Source organism: Neomonachus schauinslandi, chromosome 7 (genome assembly GCF_002201575.2).
Source record: "Neomonachus schauinslandi chromosome 7, ASM220157v2, whole genome shotgun sequence".
NCBI lineage: Eukaryota > Metazoa > Chordata > Mammalia > Carnivora > Phocidae > Neomonachus > Neomonachus schauinslandi.
In genome coordinates, this window is record NC_058409.1 from 449,374 (window position 1) to 467,037 (window position 17,664).

Below are 17,664 nucleotides of genomic sequence, written 5' to 3' on the forward strand. Positions count from 1 at the left end.
ATGTAGATGGCTGCTCCCATGTTGGGGGCATAGATATTTACAATTGTTAGATCTTCTTGTTGGATAGACATTTTAAGAATGATATAGTGTCCTTCTGTGTTTCTTATTACAGACTTTAGTTTAAAATCTAATTTGTCTGATATAAGAATTGCTACCCCAGCTTTCTTTTGAGGTCTACTGGCATGGAAGATGGATCTCCATCCCTTCACTTTCAGTCTGGATGTATCTTTAGGTTCAAAATGAGTCTCTTGTAGACAGCATATGGATGGGTCCTGTCTTTTTATCCAATCTGCAACCCTTTGCCATTTTATGGGAGCAAATAGGCCATTCACGTTTGGAGTGATTATTGAAAGATATGAATTAATTGTCATCATATTGCCTGTGAAGATGTTGTTTTTATAGATTGTCCCTGTAAATTTCTGTTGTATCTCACTCTTGGGGTCTTTTTCCTTTTATAGGACCCCCCTTAAAATTTCTTGCAGGGCCGGCTTAGTGGTCACATATTCTTTCAGTTTCTGCCAGTCGTGGAAGCTCTGCATCTCTCCATCCATTCTAAATGAAAGCCTTGCCGGATAAAGTATTCTTGGCTGCATGTTCCTCTCATTTAATACCCTGAATATGTCTTGCCAGGCCTTTCTGTCTTGCCAGGTCTCTGTGGATAGGTCTGACGTTATTCTGATGTTCCTCCCTCTGTATGTAAGGAATCTCTTCCGCCTAACTGCCCTTAAGATGGTTTCCTTGGTTCTAAGATTTGTGAGTTTTACTATTACATGTCAGGGTGTTGGCCTGTTGTCCTTGATCTTGGGAGGGGTCTTGTCTGCTTCTAGGACACGAATGTTTATTTCATTCCCCAGATTAGGGAAGTTCTCAGCTACAATTTGCTCACATATACCTTCTGGTCCTCTCTCTCTCTCCACCCCCTCAGGGATCCCAACAATTCTGACATTGGTACATTTCATGACATCATTTGTTTCTCTAATTCTGTTTTCATGGATTCTGAGCTGTTTCTCCCTGTCTTCCTCTTTTCTCGTTTTATCTATTAAATTGTCTTCCAGGTCGCTTATTTGTTCTTCTGCCTCACTTACCGTAGCTGTTAGATTATCTAGATTAGATTGGATCTCATTGATAGCATTTTTAAGTTTTGCCAGTTCAGCGTTCATTTCTGTCCTTAGAGACTCTATGTTGCCATTAACTGATTTCTCCATTCTAGCTATTGTCTTCTCAACTGCTACCCTGAATTCCATTTCCAACATCTTGTTTTATCTGCATCCATTTGTAAATCTGTGGCAGAAGTCACAGTCTCTGAGTCTTTCCTATTTTGGGGGTTCCTCTTCCTAGTCATTCTGTTGAGGGGTGATTGAGGGAGTGTACAGAGTCCAAATTATTGACCACAACCCAAGCAAATGCACCTGTTTTATAGGGACCTTAGGGTTGTAGACCGCTTGTTCTCCCAGGCTGTCTTCTGGGGGAGGGGCCTGCCACACTTTTACTCAGGCAACAATGTCTGGGCAGGTTGCCCTGCCCTCTGTTGGGGGGATGGGGTCAGTGAAAACCGGTTTTGGGGGGCTTTTGTTCACTGGCGGCTTTCCCTGGCAGCTTTTCATGTCTCTTCCGAGAGTCAGAGCAGAAGAGACTGTTTCGAACCCTCTGCCTCAGAGCAGAGAGATTGCAGTCTGTTCTTCAGTGAGCTTTCCAGGCCACACTGTCTCTGTTTCTGTCTGTGCTGCTATAAACTGCAGCGTCCTGGGTTGTGTGCCCCTCCTCAGTGCTCCCAGTCCTGCCTCCAGGTCTGGGCACGTCTCTGCCTTTTGTGCTTCTAATGCCGCCAGCCACTCCCAGTTCACACACGTGGCCCCACCACTCCAGGTTGTAGTCCAGGGGCCTGCCCTAAAGTCCTTTCCCCACTGCTACCAGTCTGTGGGTCTGCCCCTGGTCCCCAGCATGAGAGTCTTTTGGACCCTGGTGTTATTTCACCTTCCCGGCTCAAGCGCTTATGGCAGCTCCTTCCCCCTTCTGTTTATCTTCTGATATCTGCCCACGGAGTATGGCTCCCCACTTCATACCTTGAAACCAACCACCTGCAATATTCTGTTTGTGGAGATCCAGATATATTTTCTTACATCTAAGGCTGAATTCGTGGGTGTTCAGAGTGGTCTGGTAGATATCCAGCTCACTTCCAGGGACCGGTTGGAATAGGGTCCCCTACTCCTCTGCCATCTTTTCTCTCCTCCTCTTACTACAGTCTTTAGTTTAAAATCTAATTTCTCTGATATGAGAATTGCTACCCCAGCTTTCTTTTGAGGTCTGTTGGCATGATAGGTCCATTGGCATCTCCTCACTTTCAATCTAGAGGTGTCTTTAGGTTCAAAATGAGTCTCTTGTAGACAGCATATGGATGGGTCCTGTCTTTTTATCCAATCTGCAACACTGTGTTATTTTATGGGAGCATTTAGGCCGTTCATGTTGAAGGTAACTATTGACAGATATGAATTTAGTGCCATCATATTGCCTGTGAAGTCCTGTTTTTATAAATGGTCTCTGTAAATTTCGGATCTGTATTACTCTTTGGGTCTTTCTTCTTTTGTAGAATCCCCCCTTAATATTTCTTGCAGGGCTGGCTTGGTGGTCACATATTCTTTCAGTTTCTGCTGGTCCTGGAAGGTCTTTATCTCTCCATCCATTCTGAATGACAGCCTTGCTGGATAAAGCATTCTTGGCTGCATGTTCTTCTCATTTAGTACCCTGATTATGTCTTGCCAGGCCTTTCTGGCTTGTCAGGTGTCTGTGGACAGGTCTGAGGTTATTCTGATGTTCATCCCTCTGTATGTAAGAAATCTCTTCTCCCTCACTGCTCTTAGGATAGTTTCCTTGGCTCTAAGATTTGCAAGTTTCATAATTATATGCTGGGGTGTTGGTCTATTTTTATTGATCTTGGGAGGGGTCCTCTCTTCCTCTTGGATGCGAATGTTTGTTTCATTCCCCAGATTAGGGAAGTTCTCAGCTATGATTTTCTCAAATATATCTTCTAGTCCTCTCTCTCCACCCCCTCAGGGACCCTAATAATTCTGACATTGGAACATTTCATGGTGTTATTGATCTCTCTAAATCTGTTCTCATGGGCTTCTAGCTGTTTGTCCTTATCGTCCTCAGCTTCGTTCCTTTCTATCAGCTTATCTTCTAGATCACTAATTCATTCTTCTGCCTCATTTACCCTGGTTGTTAGAGTATCTAGTTTAGACTGCGTCTCATTCATAGCATTTTTAATTTCAGCCTGATTCAATCTCATTTCTACCCTTAGAGATTCTATATTGTCGGTAATGCTTTTCTGAAGCCTAGGTATTGATTTCATAATTGCTACCCTGAAGTCTGTCTCTGACATCTTGCTTATATCCATGTCCATTAGGTGTGTGGCAGAGGCCATTGTCCCTGGTTCTTTCCTTTGTTGGGATTTCCTTCTCCTAGTCATTTTGTTGAGGGATGGTTGAGGGAGTCCAACCCAAGCAAAATGCACCTATGAAGAAATCCAAAATAGTTCAAAAGCTACCACAGATACACCATCAAGGCCAAGATAATCCGAAACAATACAAAAGAAAGATAAAAGAGAAAAAAAAGAGGGGGCTGGGTAGAGAGATTATAATCTCTCAGGGTGGTCACAACAGGGTGATCTGCCTGTTCCTGCTTGATTTTTCATCTCTGTGTTAGAAGACACTATATCCCAAAATAGCAAAGACATCAGAACTTACATATATATCAAGATAAAATTAAAAAGAGTGAAAAATGGGCTAGTATGGGGTATAAATCTGTAAAACATATATGTGAAAAAGAAAATAAAAGTTAAGAAGTGACTTAAAAACATAGGTTGGGAAATATGAATCTATTTGAAATGGGAACAGAGCTAAAGAAAAGAAGAGTAAGAAAAGAAACTAATAAGGAAATGTAAAATTGTAGCATGAAGTATAAGCGAGTCTTGAGGGAACACCTGGAGCTCCCTATATTATTTTCCCCTGGCTCTGGAGGTTTTACAGTCCTGTGGGAAATAAGCTTGTCATTCACCTGTTCTTCCAGTCTGTCTTCAGGGGGAGGGGCCTGCTGCTCAGGTTCTCAGGCGTCTTTGCCTGGGTGGAGTTGCCCCACCCCTTTTCATGGGATGGGCTTAATGTGAGCTGCGTTTTGTTCCATGGCCTCTTTCCAGTTCTCTCTAGAGGGTCAGAGCAAACGTGTCCATTTAAGGGGGTGCCCTTAACAAATCCTCCAGGTCAATCCATCTCCATCTCTGCTGGTACCAAACTCCACAGACTTACACATCTTCTGCAGGGGGGAGGCTGTTGCATTGATTCTCAAATGTCTTTGCCCCATGGGGAATTGCTCTGCCTTTGCCTGGGGCTAGGCTAAGTAATCTGCTCCCATTTGCTCTATGTGGCTTTGTTCCCTGAAGGCTTTCCATGCAGGTATAGAGGAAGGGAATGAAAATGGCAGCCTCCCAATCTCTGGCACCAGAGCCGAAAGTTCGGGTCCCCAGTCTTCTGTGAGCCCTCAGAGAAAAGCAGTCAATAACTCCTCCTGGTCTCTGGTAGCACTCCGTGCTCACCCAGCCTGTGACCAAGCATTTCTATCTCAGGCACAATACCCCATTTGGAATCTCTAAACCCAGCAGCCTCCTTCAGCACACTCCCGTGCCACTCCTCCTGGGGGAGGAAGGGGGCTCTCCCTGGTTCTGCTACTTGTTGGGCCCCTTCTCTAAGATCAGTGGGCCGCCTGTGCCATGGATCACAGTTTATGGCAACCCCGAGCTGAGAGCCCACTCCTCAGCTCTGTCTTTGAAGACAGCTTCCCTGCTCTGATACCTGGAAGTTCAGCCGCACTCAGGCACTCCCTGTCTTCCTGTGACCCCAAGGATCCTGAGACCACACTGTCCCAGCAAGGGTTCCACCTCCCGCTTAGCTGCTTGAGTGATATCCCTCACCGGGGCACACTTCTAAAAGTTCCGCTTTTGTGCTCCACTGCTCTATCACTTGCCAGGAGCCCACTGACAGAGGCTCTCTGCCCCGCTGTCTATCTTCCCATATATTGCCTTGGATTCACTTCTCCGCACCTCCTACCTTGTGGAAAATGATTGCTTGTCTATTTGTAGTTGCAGCTATTCTTTCCTTCCATCTCCAGTTGTGTTCATAATGGTTTGATAACTATCTAGCTGAATTCCTGGGACCAGATGAAATTAAGGTCTCCTACTCCTCTGGCATCTTGGACTCTTTTCCTTAATTTTAAAAGAAGGTGACTAGAAATCTTTTTACTTTAAACTACTGAAGATAAATTAAATTGCTTTATGCATTTAAAAAATCTCTTTGCCAAATGATTCACTTGTAATAAATGGGGGAAAAATCATCTTACCCTAACTCTGATGGCTGAAATTTCAGCTCTGATAGGACAGGAAGTTGAAAATCACACAAAGGTAAGTTTTAGAGTAGAGGGAACCTATACTCATAAATAAAAGTATTATGTTAAAAATGCATTTTGCCTTCAATTATAGGAGTTTATCTTGGATTTATCTGATCTCAGGAGCAGTTCATCTGCTGTAGTTCATAGTAATTGCCTCTCTGCACATGGGACAACTCTTGAACCACATGGGATTGTTCAGGATGGAAACACTGCTTCCTCTGTTAAGTGAGCCATCCAGACTTCTACTGATCAAAGCATGACCTGTGGACTATTGATATAAGAAGTTTGTGCAAGAATGTAAATCAATCGCATTACTAAGTATGCCTTTTAGATAAGCTGTTTTTTTCCCCACTTGGTAAGACTATCTCAATAAAGGAAGCAGTATGTGATTTATATTCTGTTGCAAACTTTTTTTTTTCTTGTCTTGGACCAGCACTTGGGAGTAACTCAGATCTAGATTTTTGTTTTTTGCATCTTGGTGAAGTGAACTATTGCACACTGTCTCCCTGCTACACACACCTTGACATGCCAGGTAAAATGTAATTAAAACAGAGTTAAGCTGGAAAGAGAAAAACTTCTGGGTACCAGGAACTTAAAACTGAATTAAGAGTTTACCAGTCAATCACCCAGAGGAATATCTGAATAAATAAAGATGCCACAGTATGACTATTAATTTGGAAAAATCCATGAGACTTTCTATACCAGTAGAACTAAAAAATGAGTAGTCTCTAGATAGAAGATTGATATACAAACATCAACAGCATTCAATTGGGAAAAAAATCATTCTTCTCAACTATCATAGTAAAGATTGGATCAGGTAGGAAGCAAATGGATGCTAAACTCTAAAGAGAGATATAAATGAAGAGCAGGATACTTGTGTAGTCAGAAGGTATCTCTCCATAGTTGGCTAATCAGTTGCAAAAGAAAAATAGTAACTATATAAAGAAAAGACATTAGATACTAGCATGACCATCTAATAAAAAATATCAATGGAGGCAAATGGATGTTGGCTTTTGGGTGAGACGACTTGAGAAGGACCTGTTATCACTTGTGTATAATTCTGGCATAGAATGCATACCCAGAATCTAATCATCAGGAAACACTGGATCAACTCCAAATGTGGAAGTGCTATTAAAAAGGGGAGTTCTATCTGAAGAGGGGACTGTCTTCTTCAAGAATGTCAATGTCAGTATTGACAATGGTAATTCTTGGAGGGTGGTTATGAGATTGCTCTATATACTATTTTTATTCTTTTTTTTAGGATTTATTTTTGTTTGAGAGAGAGAACTCGTGAGAGTGGAGGGAGGGGCAGAGAGAAAAGAGAATCCCAAGCAGACTGTGTGCTGAACACAGAGCCCTACACAGGGCTTGATCTCACAACCCTGAGATCATGATCTGAGCCAAATCAAGAGGAGTCTGATGCTCAACTAAGTGAGCCACCGAGCCACCTACTATTCTTACTCTTGCCTCTTTTCTCTACATATGGAATTACTTCCTACTGAAAAGTTAAAAAAAAATCAAAATGATTAACAACATTCCTAAGCAACTACAATTTAAAATGTAATAAAATCCTATTAATTATAGCAATAAAAACTATCAGGTACCTGAAATAAATCTTTAAAAATTGTACAAAAAATTATACAAAAAAGACCTAAATAAATGGAGAACTATTCATGGATGGGAAGGTTCAAAGTTTCAATAGCATGACAATGCAAGTTCTGTCCCCCGCCCCCACTTTCCACCAACTAACAAAAATTCAGTGCAATTGCCATTAGCATACTAACAGGGATTTTAATAGATTTGAGCAAGATGATTTTGAAAATGTATATGGAAAATAGCGGGGGGAGAGTATTGAGGGGAGTTTTGACAACATAGGAGGATTTCCTGTGCTAGATATTAAGGTGCTATAATTGGTCTATGTAGTAGAGGCAAGATAGAGTTCATGTGCTGCCACAGGAATGCATGGAAATGTAATCTGTGACATTGAAAATGATGAAAAAAGGAAGGACTAGTCAAGGAACCTAGCTGGGACAAATAGCCATAAACATGGGAACACTACTTCTCATGTCATACAAATAATTTCCCTATGTAATAAAGACACAGCCATTCCACAGAGATTTCCTGAAGACCACCCAAAGCTAGGAGAGGGACATGGAACAGATTCTTCCCTGTAACCCTAAGTGGACCCAACTCTGCTGGTATATCACTGTCAGATTCCTGCCCTCCAGAACTGTGGGATGTGCCTATCTACTGTTTAGACCATGCCATTTTTGGCAGCCCCAGCAAATACGTACAATCCATAACAGCAAAATGTATGGTTGGGTTACGATGGTGCCATTCACTCCCAGAATCTAGGCATTTGATGGAAGCTTTGAAGGAATGTCTGTAGGAAAGAAGGAGGTGCACCCAACACCAGTATGTCCTCATCTTAATTAGTTACAACTGCAGTGATGTTTTTCCAAATAAGGTCATAATTCTGAGGTTGTTGGGATTGGGACTTCAAAATATGAGTTCTGGGAAACACAATTCAACTCATAAATGTAGTCTCTCCCCAAATTCATGTTCTCACATGTAGAATATATTCACTGTCTCCTAATATCCCCCAAAGTCTTAACCCATTTCAGCATCCAATTTCATCTGGATAGCATCTAAATCAGATCTTGGTGAGCCTTGAGGGATGATTCATCCTCTCCAGCCGTGAACCTGTTATCACTTGTGTATAATTCTGGCATAGAATGCATACCCAGAATCTAATCATCAGGAAACACTGGATCAACTCCAAATGTGGAAGTGCTATTAAAAAGGGGAGTTCTATCTGAAGAGGGGACTGTCTTCTTCAAGAATGTCAATGTCAGTATTGACAATGGTAATTCTTGGAGGGTGGTTATGAGATTGCTCTATATACTATTTTTATTCTTTACTTTTATTCCTCTACCTTCCTTGTCTACCCTCTGGGACTGAGGAAGAGACAGTCCCACCTCTGAGCCTGTACCCACTGTGTCCTGATGCGAATGGCAGCCTTGTCAAACTCTGACCACCTCTGGGATTATTCTTTCCTTTTCTTGAAGAATAATGTATATTCCCAGATATATAGCTTGGTTGGCCCTTTTCCTGCCTGTGGAATCTTACACTGACAGCCTTCCTACATTTCATTCTGTATCTGCCTCCTTACATTTCCAAGCTTTCAGTGTTTCTGCTGATAGAACATTCCCAGAAATTTTGTTGGTCTCCTGTGCAATTTATAGGGGTCCTGTGCAATTTATAGGGGTCCAAGCCATCAAAGAAGAGGGTCCTTCAGGGCGCCTGGGTGGCTCAGTTGGTTAAGCGACTGCCTTCGGCTCAGGTCATGATCCTGGAGTCCCGGGATCGAGTCCCGCATCGGGCTCCCTGCTCGGCAGGGAGTCTGCTTCTCCCTCTGACCCTCCCCCCTCTCATGTGCTTTCTCTCATTCTCTCTCTCTCAAATAAATAAATAAAATCTTAAAAAAAAAAAGAAGAGGGTCCTTCATAGATCTGTCCCATATAACCACACGTCTATTCCTGGCTTCAGCTGGGAGGGTTGACTGGGTAATGTCACTGTTGGTTTGTGAAAGTGATATATTTATATATATATATATATATAAACTACTACTTAAATAGTAAGTTACTATGTAAATATTTACTATTTATCTTTAGCCAAACAGTTATATTGAGATGTCTTAATGTTCTAGTGGTTCATCTAGTGGATTCACCTAGTGATCTACTCATTTTTCCTATACAGATAATACCTTCAAATAATAACATTGTTGCATCTTCCTTTCTCATCCTCCTGCATCTTATTTTTCCTTCTTAGTTTGTTAGTTTATATAGTTTTTGATGTGAGAAAAAAAGGCAGAAGAGAAATGATTAAATTTCCTTACTACCTTCAGCCCACTGACAAGTCCTTGAAACAGGCAGACTGACCTTCCTCTAGGGACTCACCTGCCTTGATGTTAATACTTCACTAAGGGCAACAGGCAATCTTAGCCCCACCCCCCAGGATCCTGTGAGTCTACTTTAACGTATAAAAATTCCTTTGGAAACTTCCTTTATCTCTAAACCCCCCAAAATACATGCTGGCCATCATTCCCCAAGCATATGGCCCACTGATATACATCTGAAGGGTCTCAAGACTAAGGTTTTTTTTTTAAGACTAAAGTTTTATTAGATGGTAATAAATGACCTTTTCCCAACAACAACTAGCCCCTCAAGGTCCTGGAAACTTTGCTTCCAAATTCCTTAGAGGCTTAAGCTCTCCCAACCCCCTCCCAACTTGAAAGTATATACTGGGCCACTCCTCATGACCCTGGTGCGGCTCTTTCTGCCCACAAGTCCTGTCCCCCTGCTTTAATAAAATCACCTTTTTGCACCAAAAACATCTCAAGAATTCTTTCTTGGCCCTTGGTTTCGAACACTAACATCTTTTCCTACATCAGTTTTTGCTACTTGGAGTGGTGGTGATATTTCTGTTATGCTCCATGTTTTAGTAGGAATCAACCTAAGATTCACAATTCTTGGTTTCTTTTAGAGTAAAATGGTATTTAGAGGTTACAATCAGGAGTGTGGGTCCAGGTAATATTTCTTGTTCCAAACTAAGATTAAAGCATTCTTACTTAACTTTCTTGGGTTTATATATTTTATATACAAAATCTTGGTTCCTAAGCACACCATTATATTTTTACTTTATCTTATTATCTATGTACCTATGTATCTATCGACTATCTATCATCTATCAATCATCTATATAAATAATCTCAAAATAATGACACAGAAATTCAAGATTTCTTCATGGTTGTTTTTGTCTGTGACATTTCCCTCTAGGTTGTACAACAACAGTATGGTTTGACAGCACATTAAAACTGTAAATCTCGGTAGAGATTGCACCATTTTATGCTGAGATTGAAGCCTGTTCTGACTCTTCTCAACTGTAGATGAATTGCTTTTCTGACCGGATACCTTTAGATTCTACTTTTTTTAATCTTTGAAGCTAAGTAACTTCATCAACACTTCTCTTTCAATATTTCATGTTCTATTTCATTTTTTTGCCTTTCAATCTTCCAACTCAGTTCTCTTTCATTTCAGGAACGTCTTATGTTTTAATAATTTCCAGGTGCATCCTTTTTGGTCTGTTTTTTTTAGTGATAATAATTTTGTGTAAAAGGACAATCATAGTCTTCTGCGCCTGTCATCATTTTCTATCTGCATGACTTGGTTTATCTTTGCTGCTTAATTTTCTGTAATTTTCTTCTATTTTCAGCAGGATATATATTTTTTAAAGATTTTATTTATTTATTTGAGGGCGAAAGAGAGCGCATGAGTGCAAGGGAGGAACACAGGAAGAAAGAGAAGCAGGCTCCCCCTGAGCAGGGACCCTGATGTGGGGCTTGATCCCAGGACCTGAGACCATGACCTGAGCCCCAAGGCAGATGCTTCACCAACTGAGCCGCCCAGGCAGCCCTTCAGCAGTAGATATTTTGCTTGTGCTTCCTCTAAAGTGTTTTGTGGTGGTACTAGATTATTGTCTGGAGACCTCTGAACTCCCAGGATCTGACCAGACCCTGTTTGCACCTTTGCCACTCACTTCACCACAGTGCGTGTTCATGCCATGCTTCCCACTAAAAGTCACAGGACCCAGAAGTTGGTGGGTTGAGGGCACTCCCTGCTCTCTTCTGTCCTTCCCATCTCACCTCCAGCCAGAGGAATGTCTGATTCTAACCTCTAAGAGCTATCCCACAGTCCCTGTTGGGTTAGCAGGGAGGCTGCAGGCCCAAAGACACATGCATTTTACTGCTGGATAGAGGGGATCGCATTAGCTACAGATGGGGACTGCACCCCACAGACAGAGCCGCACATCATGCACAGCTGTGTACCATACCTTCCCTGTTGTCATCACCACGGGGCACCCAGGGTCAAGATTATGGCCCCTGGACTGACCACACAGGCCAGTACCCCCTCACCATTTATTGACTGTGTGATCATGGAAGCTGCTTTATCTCTCTGTGTCTGCGTCCTCATCTGTAAACACGACAAATGTCATCACATCTACCTCAATGGGTGCGAGGAGGAAAGGAGTTAATATCTGTAAAGCACTTAGAATAATGCCTGGCACTCAGGAGGTGCTCTTAAGTCTCTTTCAGCTCTAAATACATCTGAGGAAATAGGACTATCATATTATTGGGATAAGACCGCAGGGTCTCATCAAATTCTCCATCTCCATAACAACGGAGCACAGTGTGACCGTGGGTGAGCAGCTGAGCATGAGAGCGGGACCTCTGCTCCAGACCAGGGATAGGCAGAGATCTGTGGCTATGAGTGTGACCGGGCAACCATGCTTGTTTTCAGTCCTGGCCTTCACTTATTCCTGCTTAGAACTCTCTTAATGGACGTGTGCTTCTAACCTTTGAGGAGCTATTACCTTTCCTGTCAATAGCTGTCTGTTCAGAATATATGCTTGAACTGTGTTGTGTTCTCTAAGGCTCTGTGTCATGGACTGAATTTTCCTATGCTGAAGCCCCAACCCCCAGTACCTCAGACTGTGACTGTATTTAAAGATAGAGGCTTCAAAAAGGTAATTAAATTAAAGCACGCTCATTAGCCTCGGTTGTTATTCAATCTGATTGGTGTCATAAGAAGAGGAGGTTAGGGCACATCTATGGGCAGAGAGAAAACCATGTGCACACACAAGAAAGTGGTTATCCACTGGCCAAGGAGAGAGACCTCAGGAGAAGCCAGCCCTGCTGACATGTTTATTTTGGACTTCGCAGCCTCTAAAACTGTGGCAAAATAACTTTCTGTCATTTGAGCTGCCCAACTTAATGTTATGGCAGCCCCAGCAAGCTAGCACGCTCTAAATGCTCTAATGTAGAGTTAGTGCAGAAAATCCATGCCCTTTGGCACTGACGAAAAGGTCTAAGTTATATATCAACAGCCAAATGGTCATGGGGCCAAGTAAATGCATTCAGAGATCAAATAAATGATAATGAAAATTTGGCATCAAGCATATAAAGTGAATGAGTGGGGTTCTAGGAATCAAGTAAAATTTGAAAGCTTTCTTCCACTTCCTCAAGGAAGACTTCACTTAGATGGGATCTACGGTTGAACATAAAACAGAGTTGTGTCCCCTGAGCTTGGATGGCAGAAACAAAGAAGTTATAAAAGAAATTGATGAGCTGTTTAAGAAGAAAGAAAGAAAAAGAAAGAAAAAGAAAGTGGGCAGAGGAAAAAATAGGATGAAGAATGCAAAAGGAAAGGGACAAAATAGTTCTGCCTATAAAGATTATAGGTCATCAGAAATGTTATGCATTCCATTAGTGAAGTGATTTGCTACTACTCAAGCCTCCCGAGATGAACGAGCAGTTCCCAGGACTGGAGCAGACCAGGCATAGAGACTGAAGGGAGAGAATGATTCAGTCGGCCCTGAGGCAACGCCAAGTGTTTGCAGAACACATTCTAATGAGGGGGAGTCCCTGTCGGAGTGATCATGTGTGGAACTGTGCTTCCCAAGCTGTTCTGCTCATGTATATCACCTAGGAACCGGGGAAAACACAGATTCAGGCTTAATGGGTCTAAGTTAGAACCTGGGATTCTACATTTCTATCATGCTCCAGGTAATAGATTTGGTGTCATCTCTAAAATCTCACCATGCTGTAGGTCCAAGCTGTAGAAACTTTCTCCTATGTTGTTTTTTTTTTTTAAAGTTTTGTGGTTTTTCATTTTACATAAGGTCCATGATCCATTTTTTAAAGGTGTTATTTTATTTATTTTATATATATAAATATATATATTTATTTTATTTTTTATTTTTATATATATATAATACTCTGTATTTGTATACACACACACACATATATATATACGCTTGCTGTTATATGTATCACCATCCAGGTGATGCTGACACTGTGTATCCCACACTGGAGCAGGGAGGCTGCAGGCCCAAAGACACATGCATTTTACTGCTGGATAGAGGGGATCGCATTAGCAGGTTATGCTTTTGTCGACTTCTTTATTTACATCAACATTTAACTAAAAACAATCCTGTGGAATGCCTTCTCTGAAGATGGATCAAATTTTCCAACTGAAACCTTGCACATTGCACATAAAACAAATATTTAGGAAACATCTGAAAGAAGAGAGAAGAGACCAGCTGGGGGGCCTCAGGATAAAAGGAATGACACTGTGGTGAGGTCCCTGGGTTCTCTGTTTCTTTGTTTGCTTGTTTTTTATTCCTCTATCCCAGACCTGGAGCTGACAAAGCTCTTTTCAACAAATGATGGCTGGTGTAATTGGATATCCGCAAGCTAAATAAGCAAATAAACCTCTGCCCAACCTTACATTTTGTGTGAAAATCAACTAAAATGGGACGCCTAGCTGGCTCTGTCAGTGGAGCATGCAACTCTTGTTCTTGGGGTTGTGTGTTCAAGCCCCATGTTGGATGTAGAGATTACTTAAAAATAATAACATCTTTAAAAAAATGGATCATGGACTTTATGTAAAATGAAAAACCACAAAACTTAAAAAAAAAAACAACAACCTAAGAGAAAATTTCTATAGCTTGGACCTACAACATGGTGAGATTTTAGAGATGACACCAAATGCATGATCCATAAAAGGAAAACTTCCTAAACTGGATTTCATTAGTATTTAAATTGTTTGGGGGCACCTGGGTAACTCAGTCAGTTGGGCATCTGACTGTTGATTTTGGCTCAGGTCGTCATCTCATGGGCTGGGTGAGATCGAGCCCAGATTCGGGCTCCATGATCAGTGCAGAATCTGCTTGAAGATTCTCTCCCTCTGCCGTTCTCCCCACTAGCTCTCTCTCTAGGAAAAATAAATAAATATTAAAAAAAATTTAAGGGGTGCCTGGGTGGCTCAATGGATTAAGTATCGGCCTTCGGCTCAGGTCATGATCTCAAGGTCCTGGGATCGAGTCCTGCATCAGGCTCCCTGCTCAGTGGGGAGCCTGCTTCTGCCTCTCACTCTCCCTCTGTGCGCTCTGTCTCAAATAAATAAATGAAATCTTAAAAAAATTAAAATGTTTGTTGAGCGAAAGACTTTGTTAAAATGATGAAAAAAAACAAACAACAGATAGGGAACGGGTATTTCCAAACCATATGTCTGATAAGAAACTTCCAAGTAGAATATATAAGGAAATCTCAAATTCAACAACAGAAAACAATTAGAAAACAGGCAAAGGATGAGCTTCATCGAGGAAGATGCACTGATGAAAGATGAAGAATGTTCATCATTGATAGCCATTAGAGAAATTCAAATTAAAATCAGTAAGATATTCTTAGGCATCTATCAGAATGGGTAAAATTAAAAAAAAAAGACAATACTAAATGCTTGCAAGGATGCAGAGAAACTGGATCGCTCATATGTTGTTGGTGGGAAAGGTAAGTTGTATAGCTGCCCTGGGAAGCTTATGGCAGTTTCTTACAAAATTAAACAGCTGTTTACTACATGACCCAGCAATTGCACTCTTAGGCATTCATCCCAGAGAAACACAATTCTAATGATCACACAAAGCCTGTTCATAAATGTTCATAGCAGCTTTATTCTGATAGCCTGTCCTGGAGACAGCTCAGAATCTTTCAATGGGTGAATTAGATGGACTGAAGAATCAATACCCTGGAATACTATTTGGCAATAAAAAGGAAAAAAAAAAAACCTATTGATACACACAACAACCTGGATGAGTTTCCAGAGAATTATGCTGAACGAGAAATGCCAATCCCAAAAATGTCAATCCTGAAAGCCTACTTTCTATGTAGTTCTATTTGTATAAAATTCTTGAATTGGTCAAAATGTAGAAACACAGGATAGATGGGTTGATGGCAAGATTTAAGCAGGTGTGATGGGGCTGGGAGAGAAGCAGGTGTGACTGTCAAAGGCAATGGGAAGGATGCTGTGTGTGGGGAAATACTCTGTATCTTCTGTGTATCAATGTCAGTATGTTTGCTGTTATATTGTAGTACAGTTTTGCAAGATGTTACCATTGGTGGACACTGGGTAATGGGTCTATGGGATATCTATGAATTCTTACAGCTGTACATGCATCTACAATTACCTCAAAATACAATGTTTCATTTAAAATAAATCCAGTGTAGCAGGCACGGTGAGAATGCCTTTATAGCCATAAGATTGTAACGCTTTTGAGATTACTGTTTTCTTTAGGGTATTGCAAGAATGAGCACTCCTGTACTTGCTTCTTGTCATTATTCTGGTCAGACATGGAGCTCTTGCTTAACAGAAAGTGATGTGTGGTAATTACACTGAGAGTAATCCATAAGATGACCATGATGGTGCCTTCTCTTGATTAGATTTGTATTCTGGGTTGCTTTCGTAGTGTCAAGAGTTATGAGAAGTGTCAGCTGTGAAGCCTGTGGCTTACAGCTCTGGACCCACACTCATATCACTCAGCTTCATGGTGAGGCTGGTGCTGGGAGTGTGCATGCCATATTTCTGCTGTGCTTGATCATTTCTCATTAGGCCTCATGCAAAGGGGGTGATAGAGGCAAGTGGGCTGCTTGTGGGCTGGTGTTGGGAAGGAGATGTGCTCTTGCTTGGTTTCTTTCCTGTTCATTTAATCTCTAAGGGCATTATATTAGGTAAAAGCAGTTGAATGAAGATGCTCCACTGAGTGGTGAGCAAAACCAGTGTTTCTTCAATGACATCAGCCCAGCCAGCAATGCTTCTGACTCAGAAGTTGGAGGTCCAGAAACGTAGGCTCCCCGGGGCCTCTTCTCTGGGCCACCAGTTTTAAAAATTCCTGTTCTTTCTTTGTGTCCCCCTAGTGCTAGGGGGTGCTTCTTTTTGCCTTTTCCTTCCTCCAATATCTAGTTAATAATTCCTTGTAATAAATGCCCTCTTTTTGTTTTTATAATGGAAGTGGTGTCTACTTCCTGATGGTAGCCTGACAAGGACAATGTTACTCCTACATTTTTGTTTAAGGATAACAGTTTCAGGTGCATCAAATTTACCTTTCATTGGTCCACTGTCTGTGCAAAGCGGGCTAACGTCCCCTCCACTAGAGGTGATAGTTGAGTCCTCATGCGTGAGATACCACACGTCTGAGCAAATGAACTGGACAAAAGCTGACCTGAGCCTCTCCTTCACTCTTCACTGGCCATTCTGTCTTTCCGTAAGAGCCTCTTGAAGCCCCCTTTATGTCCTTGTTCCTCAAAGTGTAGATGAGGGGGTTGAGAGTGGGGGTCACCACAGTGTAGAAAAGAGTTAGGAACTTGCCTCCCTTCTGGGAGAAGTGACTCCGGGGTCGGATGTAAACGGCAGTGACACTGCAGTAGAAGAGAAAGACGACCACCAGGTGGGAAGGGCAGGTGCGGAAGGCCTTGCTCCTGCCCTCCCGGGATGGGATGGCCAGCACCGTCTGGGCTATGTGGCCGTGGGAGACAAGGATGAGCAGGAGCGGCCCCAGCAGGAAGACGGCACGAATCACAGATCTGGAGCTCGTTGATCTGTGCGTCTCCGCAGGCCAGGCGGATCAGCGCAGGGACCTCACAAAGTCGTCAACCCGACGGTGACGGCAAAAGGGGAGTTTCATGGTGGTGGCAGACTGCAGCAAGGCGCCGAAAATCCCACTGGCCCAGACCAGGAACGCCAGCTTGTGACACAGGGGCGCGTGCATGATTCCCGCATGGTGCAGGGGTGAGTACACCGCCACGCCGCGATCGAAGGCCATGACCAGCAGCAGCACACACTCTGCAGCTCCCAGTCCCAGGAAGAGGTAGAACTGGACTGCACATCCCAGGTAGCTGATGGTCTTGTCCGAGCCCCCGAAATTGACCAGCATCTGGGGGATCCAGCTGGTGGTAAAGCAGAGGTCCAGGATGGAGAGGTGGGTGAGGAAGTAGTACATGGGGGTGTGCAGGTGGGGGTCTAGGTGAGACAGGAGTATGATGGTGGTGTTGCCCAAAGACAGACGCAGTCACAAATAGGGTCATTTCTAGCCTGGGGTTACCCGACAAGCCCAAGAAGATGAAGCCATCTGGGACGGTGCCATTGCCATATCTATCCAGCGCCCACCTGCAACTGCAAGGAGCAACACATCAATTAGAATATCACCTCCAAGAGGTAGAGAAAAGTGATTTTTGATTTTAGAAGATTGCCCTTTCTTTGTTAATAGTTTCTCTAAACTTTTACTGGCTTTTCTTTTATCTCAGTCCCTTTTGGACATTTTCATCTGTTAATTTCT

The 17,664-nt window shown here is 42.4% G+C and overlaps 1 pseudogene; it reads right to left on the reverse strand.

Moving 5' to 3' along the window:
• Positions 1-16,564: 16,564 nt before the first annotated feature.
• LOC110580252 lies at positions 16,565-17,413 on the reverse strand (annotated as a pseudogene).
• Between the last annotated feature and the right edge of the window lie 251 nt (positions 17,414-17,664).